The following is a 12073-nucleotide window of genomic DNA, read 5'->3' as shown; positions in this document are numbered from 1 at the left end:
CAGGAGTAAAGTATGTTTTAAAATCAATGTTTGCCGTCTACTGTAATGATGACTGAATCAACTGTAGTTCAGAATCGATTGATTGAACAGTAAGTGGTGCATTTATGTTAACAGCCTTTTGTTTTAGCTCTTATCAAAGTTACTTATTGATTCTGTACAATGTTATCAAACAGCCAACATTCAAATATGGTTTCTTGAATTTTAACTTGGCATCCTATTTTTTTGACTTAGTGCTATCTTACCAACTGAGAGTGATTTGGATTCTAAACAGTCTGCCCCTTTTTATTATGGTGAATATATTGATTCATTGATAACGAATGCAAAATGCCAGAAAAGACACACCTGAAATCCTCTGATGTAAAATGACTCACCTTTTCTGGCAGAGTAAAAAGTAAAGGCAGGAACAGGAGTGGAGTGAGCAAGATGACCAGCTGTTTGTGGGCACACCACAGCTTCTTGGACACAGCTGATACATTCATCCTCACTGTGAAGTGTTGCTGCTCCAGACTGGGCTGAGGGGAGGCGGGCAGGGAACACTTTGAAGCCTCTAGCTGAGTTCAGAGAAGATTAACTACACGCCCTGATACAGTTTAACTCCTCGTAGGGTGGTGTCAAATAGTTAAGAGGGACAGTCGGCCTGCTGTCAGGTTTCCCAGCAGTAGGCCTCTTGCACATGGAGGACTGAAGCATCTTAAAGGCAGAGAAGTGGAAATGACCTCTGCACAGCTCATGCATGCTAACAGGCTGCTTGCTGCACAACTACGTTTTTGGGTCCTTTTGTTTTTTTTAGTGGGTGTAAAACCAAAGTTTAGCTTAACCCTTAAACAGAACCTCTAAGACTGAAAGAGTTTTAGCACAAGCCTCATATTCCCATTTAAAATAAACATATGTTTTCTCAACAGTCTGCAGGACTAATGTCCATTAAAGCTTAATTTTGTTTTAAAATGTAACCCGGTCTGTCAAGAATGGTAGTAAAACCTGAGAAATGACAACATTGCACAACCGACAAATTAAACATTATTCAATGGCTGACTCAATGAAATTAAATATTAACTCATGGTCACATGAGAAGACTAAAGTTTACAGCCACGCTAACAGCTCTTTGAAGCTGCAGGAACACTGCTGCTAATATTAGCATGCTGGCATGCTCACAAATGATGATGCTAACACGGTGGGTAATGTTGACCATGCCTCTTTCTCAGTTTTAAGCTTGCTTACATTGTTTAAGGAGCAATCATCATAAAGTACTTCCATGAACTAAAAAACGTGAGACAGTTAGGTTTACTAGGCTACCTGTTCACCACTGTTTGAGTGCTTTAATGTGGCTTCCTTAATCAATTTGACCCCTTTCACCATGCATTTACCCACCTGTACTTTCACTGAAAAAATTTACATCAACATAAAGACTGTATACTTTGAACTAGTGATGGGTTTCTCAAATTGGAAGTGTGACTTTGAAAAGGACAATCCAAAAGAAGTATGACTCCTGTTTGAAGGTCTTAAAATAAGGTGAAGGCAGATTTCTGAGGAGGCCACTCACAGAGAGTTTACACAGACGCTAACAGACCTGCAGTATTTTTTCAGTGACTCAGCTTTCCTTGACACTCAGGTGCCCTCATCATCTGATCTACCTGATGCTGTATGACAAGAACTAAACAAATGTTGGTTCAGCCTCAGAAAAGAGGTTCATCCTGGCTGCAATTATTCAGACTCACTTTGTCAAAATGTCTTCACTGGTCTGCAGCTTCAGCAGGACTGTGAAAAATCTTGAAATTAATAATCAGCAGTTTATACATTCTGTCTCTGTTGTTTATATACAGTAATCCTTTAGAAGTGAGAATATTTAGAACTTTGTGAATTTTGGAGCTATTTGTTTCTACTTTGTTGAAATGTTTGCTGAGGAGCATTGGGGTTCTTTGAAGCAACTTTATTCGAAACACACACAACATCATCTCACTGTTGCAAGATGTAATGTTTCTTTTTGTCATAATTTAAAATTCAGCTCCAGTGGTGGAACTGAAAGGGACATGTATTGCTAGAATCATTTTGTAAGATTCTCATGTACATGAACACTTACACTTACACTTACACATAAACCAGCATGATACAATTAATTATAATAACCGGATATATATGTTTTAAAAATAAATCATTTGGGATGTATTTTCATTTTATAGTTGACCCAAGTTCTGTCTGCTATAATGGAGGAGGTGGACTTGAAAGCCTATACAGCAGCTAGTCACCAGGTGGAGCTGTAAAACTAGGGATGTCTGTTTTTCTGTCCATTCTATGTACAGCAAATACAAAGTGTCTCACATTTCAGACCTGCAACAAGCACTGTGATTGGCCAGCAGCATGTGTGAGGTCCAGCCAATCAGAGCTCTAAATATGTTCAAGCAGCTGAGAAATAATCTTTACTCAAGAAAGGCTGTGCCATCAATCATTATGACTTTTATCAAAATGACTGAAGTTGGTGTGACATTTTTGTAACATTTCAGTAGTTTTGGTTGTTGTAGTGTGAGTTTGTGCCAGTAGATGGTGATCTGAGCACATTTTGAGCAGCCCTAAGTGAGACTCTTCTCTCTGACTGATCTCATACCCATGTTTCTACAGGCAGAGATCAAGTTAATGTGTTTCCTGTATTATTCTTACTCTATAAACCAGAAGGAGAGCTCAGCAGTGTGTTCCTTCCTCTGTGATGATCGCTGAGTTTTACCACAAGATGAAAGCTGCAGCTTCTCTTCACATCCATAAACAGTAGAGTGTAGAGTGTGAACACTCTACAGTCTCAGCATGCCCGGCTGCACTTTCACTTCACATCCGAGACTGAAGCACACTCATACATCAAACAACATCTCAGACACCTTTAAGTGTTGAGATATTTGAATGCTATCGTAGCTGCAAATGATATCTGATAAAGATCTAAAGTTATATTTATGTGTGTCACTGTTCTTAGATTACAGCTTTGCTTTAAGACAGGAAGTAAAAGTGTGCCATATGGTTTATAAAAACCACATAATCAGATACACAGTTCCAGAAAATTATTCATGAAAGTGAGAGCAAATTCCAAATTTGGCATTATTCAACAGCACAATAAAAACAGCCATATAGTTTTAAAGCCCCTGTGAGGAGTTTTTAGCTGATTATGAAACAGACTAAAATGAATACTGATTCCTCTTTATGACGACCCTCAGCATAAAGACTCATTATTTATATATCGGCCATGTTACTTTTAATGCCTGAAACCACTGACACAGTGGGTTTCCAATGACTCAGTGAGCTATACCTAGCCGATGATACAATGATTTAAAAAAAAAAGCTAATCTGACTCATGCACAGGAGGAAAACCGCAAAGAGATGGGGGGTATTATTGTCCACAGGGGGCGCCCAAATCCGCATAAACCATTGACTGTATATTAGGATGGTTGTCAAATGTTCACCAACTGCAAAGCCAAATCATTCAGAGCTGGGCTACAGTATAGGTCATAAACCCCGCCTCCTCAATGTTAACAGATGGAACATGGGTCTAACTATAAAATTAAAACACTTGGTAATAACATGTTTTTTCAAACATAGTTTCTGTTATTATAGTTATTTTTATCATGCTAAGTTATTTTAAAGTGTTCCACTTTCTGTGCAGCTTAGTTTTAATTAGTTATTACATGTTTAAAAAAATTATTGATTTACAGCTCTGTTGTGTAATGCGTCTCCTGAAGCATTCTTTACTGGATTAGCAGAGTAGAGGAGAAACTGTGAGAGAAAACATAACAGCCATGAGTGTCTGATTCAAACCCACACAAGAACCTGTTCTGATGTGGACGGTCCCTTCCTGAGAAATTCTGAGTTTTATTGGTACGTTTAATGTGTGTTTTGATTATCAGAGGGTGTGTAACATCAATCCTGCAACTTGACCAGCCAAATCAGATCGATGCATGACTTGGCTACACTAGCGCGAAATGTCAGCACCCTTCAAGGCGGATTGATGGCTTCACATATCACAATGAGAGGAGCATGGAGGCCCAGTGTTTGCATTAATATACAATCAATGGCACAAATCTGAGCAATAAATGTAGATGTTAAAAAATGAAGAAAATGCGTGGAAGGGAAAAAAATGCATTTCTTCAGGTGTTCACAGAGGCTGGCTGCAAAGCCAAGGCAACGCCCATCAAGCCACATCAAAGCACCCACTTTTTAAAGCAGAAATACATCTGTTGGTCTACATGAGTCATTTCTTTGTCACCTTTTTGATTATTTATACATTTTGCTCATGGTACAGTTCACATTCATTCATAAGTTAGCATGATTAGGGTCGTGGTCAGTCGAATCACAGGTAGATGCATTGCAGACATCTGCAAGGAGGCCAGGGACGTGTCCAGAGGGGCAGCCAGAAATTGCCCTGGCCCCCTTTTTATCTGATTGGCAACCCCATGTGATCCTCAAAAACCTGAACTATGATTGGCTTTGTTAGAGGAGGCACTTCTGTCAAAATCAGCTATTTGGGCTCAGTCGCAACAGACTGGTAGTAGCATACCTTGTATTTAACAGTAGCACATTTTCTTTCATAAATACTTTCAATCTTCACCTTTAGACAAACATTTTTATTATAGCTTTAAAGAATTAATCTAAGAACATTTCTGTGTTGCCACTCTGCTGTGTTTCTTTTTAAAGCTAAACACTTTTACACATGAATATAACAGCTGTATGATACTCTGATAATAGTTGTTTAGACAGGCCCCTGTTCATGGTTAGGTTGAGTCAGCATTTCCATCATGGCGGACTCCATTGCTGGGCTTGGAGAAAACGTCTCTTTAGAAACTTTAGAAAGTCTTAGTGACGTCACTTTGACTACCCCATTTTTTTTTCTTTCACAGAACTTTAAATAAGCTGCAATGATTTGTGTTGTTAAGGCTGAGAGTTAATGTCAGAAGTGTCTCAACCAAGCGGCAACCTCCGGTCTCAAAATATGAAGCCTATGCAGAAGTGTTATAAATTGCAATTCATCAAGCATGTTGGCTGGCTGCAGAAACACCAGAAACCACATACACATCAATTCTTCTTTGCAGAATTAATAAACATGTTTACAGCCTGGTTTAAAAAACGGCTTGGCTCTACTTAGCTAATCTCTCTATCGGCACACGCTGTACGGGGGGTGAATCTTTTTCTAACGCGCCAGTTCAGAAGATGTAAAGATTACGAGTTTTGCCCATTTAAGGATATGACTGACTTGACTGATAGATGGGAACACAGAGCTTTTGGCTAGTAGCCTCAAACCCCGCCTCTTTTCCTCACACTAAGTTTGGTTTGACTCCTGCCAACAATTGGCTTCAAAACGGCGCTCAGGAACAGATGGGTGACGTCACAGGTACTACGTCCATTATTTATACAGTCTATGGCCTCAACCCCCCAGTGCAATGTGAACGAACATATTTGTGTAGAGATATAACTTACTGCAATTCAATTACCTCAGATGCAAACTTGTAATAGTGTGTGTGGGGGTTGATCTGCATGTGTGTAAGATGGGTTTTTTGTTCCTCTGAAGAAGTCATACATCCTCTCAGACTTGTTCCTGTTTTCAGATATTGTGACTAAACAAGCAAACCCTTTTCATGCATATGTTATGGTTCAGCACAGTGACACGCAACTTAAGAAATGAAAGCCTATACACTTGAAATAATTTAAATTTTAAAAATAATTACAATGCAATAAATAAGAAAATAAAATCTATTGCGATAGCTGGTTTAGAGGATTTCATTGTCCATTCAGTGAAGGTCCGATAGTCAGCTTCACCATTGTTGCTGCTGTCGTCTTGATGACCATGTTTGAGAAGCCCGGATTACCTGAACAAAACAGAACAGAAAAAGAGAACTGTTACTTAACTTTTGTGAAAAAATCAACAGGAAACAAGCCCACCCACTTTGCATGAAACATAAAAAATAATACCCACTCTAGAGGAAACGGTGCCTTTGAGATTTATCGCCTACAGTTTGTCTGCAAGCACAGCTAAGCAACACTCAGTGGAAGCTATGTCAAATCCCCACACAGAGACACCCACAGAATACAGGTTTTGATACTTTTGAAACCTCACGAACAACAAGACCTGCCATGAGCACAGCAGAGTTTCACACTCATGCTGAAGAATAGGGCATTTTAATAACATGTGTAAACTTTAGAAGGAAAAAAATCACTTCCTGGTGATTTAAATATCTAACATCATCAAAGTCAGCAGCATCTGTCGAAATGATAATGTACATTTTTAGTTGACCAAGGGAGCAAGGGATGCAATACATGTGTATGTTTCTTTAAGGAGCAGGGAGTTAGATTGAGGAATGTAATGCCAACCAAATTAAATCGCTTCAATAACATACCAGGCATATCTAAAAATGTTGTGACTGACTGTCTGTATGTATGTGTGGGCTGGGCTTTGAACATTCGTCTTGGACTCTGCAGGGCGTTTCTATTGTTGCTTTTGTTTTTTGAGCATGCATGATTTCTATTATTCTGCCTGTTCTCCTGATGGAAATTGTTTTAGCCATTGCTGCTCAATCGCCATTGTTGTCGACGTACATCAGTCATTAGATATTTTAAAATTTCCATGTAACTGAAGCAGATTTATTGTCCAAACAAAACTCAATTGTGCTGAGATAGTAGTACACCTTTTCTTCCACCATATTTGAATCCCTAAACTGCAGCACTCTGCACAAATGGAATATTTTCTTTCCTGTAATAAAACATGAAAATCAATACAGTGAATATGTTTTCACCTTTACCTAAGAAATAACTTTAATAGTATACAAAAATAATTTACAAGTTTGCTGAAAAGTGTTGTGGTAGAATCTTTGTTAGCTGGTGATTAAACACAGAATTCCACAATGGAGCCAGGATTAAGTTTGACTACTCTGGGCTTCTGTTGAAACATGGATGTGTAATATGACAGACTACAGTGTTCATTCTAATGACAAAAACACAACAATTATTATTCTCAAGTGATCTTACTGTAGTGATTGTCCAACATGCCTTGTTTCCCATCATGCTTTGTATTGGGCTGAGTGGTTTGTTAAGCTTGTTGTTGTTCGTGTTCTTAGTTTTGCTATTTTACACATCATTATATAGTTCCTCTGAAGTTATGACCATAACTAATGAGACCATTGCATTTCATTTCAACAGCTGTTTGTAATTGTAAACATTTAGGAAGAAGCTTGTAAACTTTTAAAAGATTGAATCCTTCATTAAGTCTAACATCACAGCAAATTGATCCCCCAATCATCAACACTGGTTGTTTAAATTATATATGTTCCCTGACTTTAACCACATGTTCAATGAGTTCCCATTCTGAAGAAGCTGCCCTTACCCGATGCAGATCTTAGTCATGAGAACCCAAACCACAAAATTTCCCACAATCTCAACAAGGTGTTTTTTGTTATCGGAAATGAACGAAAACTCACCAATTTAATTTTCACGTGGAAAATATCACTGAGCAGAGATTAAGACCAACTTTAAGTTCAAAATGACTCCATAAGTTAGTCCGAAGTTACATATAGTTCAATAACCTTAATGATTTACATGTCTATGATATTATACGTCACTTAAATAGCAATTTATAATATCATGGACATGTTTTTATTGGTTTATAACCTAATGGACTTGATGTATGTCCCTGCTTTGAAGTCGTTTATGTTTATCTCACCTACAGCTCAGTATAATAGAGTAGCAAAGCACAGTCCAAAACTAAAATCTGGACTTTACTTTGTAATGAAATCACATCAATGACTGACACCAACACTTCCCAGATACACCTCTAAACACCTGATACACTGTATTTTGATAAAATCCTCCACCTTATTCTCCATTTAGATTTAATATTATTTTTGAATCATTAGTCTCTAAAGCACTTGTGTCATGTGCTTCATAAACCAATGAACCTCACCATGCCTGCTGACAGATTCAAGTCTATTTACCGAAATGCTGATGACAGCCAGGATGATTTTAGTGAGTCCCACCAACACAAAGCCTGTGACACTCCACTTGACGGGCAGTTCCTCCACACATCCATGGCAGGGCGTTTGAGTCAAGTTCAGTGTGTTGTTTGTTGTTGTTGTTGTTGTTGTTGTTGTTGTAAGTTCAGCCTGAGTCGTACACTCTGTGTTTGGACCAAATAACAGACAGAAAAATGAGAGTCATCAGTGTGTACATGTGCATGAGATCATGTCACTCAGGGTGGTAGAGATCTTTTGTTGACATCTCTCTGAAAAGTTACACAAAAATCTCACAAAGCGTCTACACTGACATGATTCGAACTGAAATACTATAATTAAGTTATTGATTGGAGCTCATTGTATGTAAAATAGATAATAGACTATAAATACGTAGAACTATATTAGTGGCTCAGTACAAAGGAAAGTGTGTATTTGAGGTAATTGGTGAACTTTAACTGAGTTTCCTGTCGTGCGATGTGGCTATGAATGTCCTGTGACCAATGGAGCAGAAATGAGGTTAAAGTTGTCAAATTTGGGTCATGGGGCTTTTTGTCCAATGAATGAAACACTTTTATTTTGACCTTCTCTCTCTGAAACTGTTGCCAAAGTTTGAACTACATCAGTTCAAAGGTAACGTTCAGTGAATTTTTTTAATGCTATGACAAAAATTAAACACATTTTAGATCTGTCATGTTCGTATTCAATCATTTGTTCCTATCGTATTGGAATATTTCAGCAAAGATCAAGATGCATCGTGATTAGTATCTATATGCAATTCTTCATAATCTGTGATCTGGAATGTTTAAATATAATCTCATATTGAGAGTAAGTAGAATGCAGGGTTTGCTTTTTTAACCCACATCCTGCTCACCTTGAATTCTCTGAAATGAAGGAACTTGTTGAGCTTGTAGCAGTATTAACCCCCCTGTTATGTTGCGGGTCAAATTGACCCTTTTTAAAGTCTATTTTAGGCAATATGCCTTCCAAACCTGCTAAATGCAGAATAAAAATATGGGCAGCATGTGACAGAAGAGGTGTCGTGTTAATTTATCAACATCACTTCATAGAAATAAAAAAATTCAAAATGTAGAATAAAATCAACAAAAATCGAAGTCATGTAAAACTATTTGTAAAACTGTTTTTATGAAAAACGAGTGAGTTATCCTCATTGAACCATGATCTGTGAGGATTAAAGAACACCAATGGACCATATTTTGATTTAAATGGTTAGTAATAGAGAAAAATTAGATTAAAACAAATGTGTATTGAGATTTTTTGGGGTTCTGACACTTTTGGACAATTGAATATTCCCCGGGTCAGATTGACCCAGGAACATTATTGCTGTTCCAGAGAAATTAACACAACAGGAGGGTTAAATGTGTAACCACTGCATTGGAATGCACAACATTTAAACAATGTTTCTACACTTTTTGGATGTTTGTCTACTTCATCATCAGATGCCAATCTCCTGTCTCCTATCGCCAAGACCAAGCACCGCACCTTGGGGGGGACAGAGCCTTTGCCATTGCTGCCCCAACTCTCTGGAACTCTCTCCCTCCACACATCTGCAACTCTGACTCACTCCAATCATTTAAAAACCACCTCAAGACCTTCCTGTTCATAAAAGCATACAACACATAACCTCTACTCCAGCCTCACCTCTGTCCTTGTTCTGTTTTATTCATCTGCTTTATTTTGTATTTTATTTTTATTATAATTTTTCTGTAAAGCCACTTTGAGTATCAAGAAAAGCGCAATTCAAAAGGCTGGCTGCAGAAACATCAATAAATACATTGCACCCATCCAAAAAGATGATCTGTACAGCAAAAATAAACATGTTTACAGTCTGGGTCATAAAACATTTTTTTGTCTAAATAGCTCGCTAAGTGCGTGGCTTAGACTGGCGCCTCAACTCTACCCATAGACTGTATAGAATATGGATGTAGTATCCGTGACGTCACCCATCTGTTTCTGAAGAGCTGTTTAGAGACCGGCGGCAGCCATATTGCTTCTGTCGAGCCAGTGTGACATAAAGAGGTGGAGTTTGAGCCTCCTAGCCAACAGCTGCAGAGTTCCTGCAGTCAGCTGTGCCTCTCATTAGAAGACTAGTAATCTCAATATCTTCGAACATGCCGCGTTGGAAAAATATTCACCCCCCTCGTAGTGAAAGCACATCATGAAATGAGCTATCCAGACTACACTCGTCTTTTGTACCAGGCTGTAAACATGTTTATTTCTGCTGTAAAGATCGTCTTTTTCCCATTAATGTTTATGTGACTTCCGGTACTTCCGGAGCCAGCCTCAAGCGGATCCTCGATGAACTGCAGCCTTTAACACTTCTGCATTGGACTCATATTTTTAGACCGGAGGTTGCTGCTTGACTCTACCACTTGACCGAAATTAGGTTGAGTCAACATTTCCAAAAAGGCAACCGCCAACGATACATTTCAAAACCCTGCTTCAGAAACTAATGTGTTATATCACTGAGACTAAGTCTATGTATTATACAGACTATGATCTACTTTAGTTCAGATGCTCTAAATGAGTCATAAATTCAACAAACCACACTGGAAATGAAATTCAAACTTACCACCAACTATCAGTTTAACTCTGGGATACTGATTCTTTTGCCCCAGATCTGCACCAATTTCACACTCGTAGACAACTGAATCATTAGGCGTGACACCGCCTATGAAAAGACCATGTCCCTCTCCAAAACCGAAGTGGCGAGTGAAGTTGCTGTCATACTTTGTAATATCACCTTTAATGTTCCTAAGAATGCCTTTGGGCTTCCCTCCATCAACCTGTTCAAAGAGAGGACCAAAAAGACTTGATTTACTGTTTAAATAAAAAGAAGATAAAGATAACACAATAAATCATCTGTCTGTAACTCTTCAGATAGATGGGAAGCTGAAACGTGTCACAAACCTTATACCAGGCCACTGAGAGGAACGTCATGCTTTCCAAACCTGGGCATTTCAGTGTCACATTGTCTCTGCACCTCGCATGAATCTCTATCTGACTCTGGGTTGTGTAATGCACCAACAGCACCTGAGATCATTACAGCAGTGTTCAGAGAGCACAGACTTCTCATCAGAGGAAACACCAGCAATGAACTGAATGTCTGTTTTTCTGCAGTGATGCAAAAACAGGTTTAACTCACCTTAATGAAGAGCACCATATGAAACATCCTCTACACTTCCTGCGTCTTCTGAGTGAGCTTGAAGTGAAGGTGTTTATGAGTCTTCTACTTCACTGGAAAGTAGAAAGTTTCCTGTAAAGGGGCAGATTGACAGCTGAGGGGGGTTTACAGTTCCTGAGGACTTCAGCCACCATGTGGTCGTGGAAAGCAGTGCACATTACTGTGTTATTAGGTGGTGATACTGTGGCGGTTGAGTCCTTTAGTTTCGTTTGATATGAAACTAGAGGGAGGGGGGGGGGTTCAGTTGTTACAGCAACCCAGACATAAGTACAATCAAGAAAGAAGTTTCAATAAGTAAAAATAAGTAAAAATAAAATAAAATAAAATAAAATAAGTAAAAATAAAAATAGATAAATAAAGCTAGAATACATTTAGATATATGCAATGTTATAAATGGAATTTAGATTAAATAGAAGTAATTAAAGGCAGTGGTCAGCATGGTGCAGTCTGTGGCCTTTGTTACTGTTTAACAGTCTGATGGCGGTGGCCACAAAGGAGCGCCTGAAGCATTCAGTCTTGCTCCATGGTGGGATGATGGGATGACTGAACGAGCTCCCCATCAGCCACAGCTCATCATGGAGAGGGTGAGAGGGGTTGTCCAGGATGGCTCGCAGTTTGTCCATCAACCTCTTCTCAGTCACTGACTCCAGACTGTCCAGTTCTAGGCCAACCACAGAGCGGGCCTTCTTTATATGAAACATATGAGTCATGCAAAGTCTGGAGTAAACATGTTTATAGTATACATGTCAAAGAGACATTATTAGAGGGAAAAAAATCTGAATACATTTTTGATCAAATAGCCTGATAAAAAAGTTCTCTTTGGTCTCTTTAGGAAGAGATAAGGTTTCCTAATTTGTACTGTGTGTTACATGATTCAAAGAGACCCATCATCCCATCA

The sequence above is a fragment of the Notolabrus celidotus genome, chromosome 11 (genome assembly GCF_009762535.1).
Source record: "Notolabrus celidotus isolate fNotCel1 chromosome 11, fNotCel1.pri, whole genome shotgun sequence".
In the NCBI taxonomy this organism is placed as follows: Eukaryota; Metazoa; Chordata; class Actinopteri; order Labriformes; family Labridae; genus Notolabrus; species Notolabrus celidotus.
Note: the sequence above shows the minus strand (reverse complement) of the source record.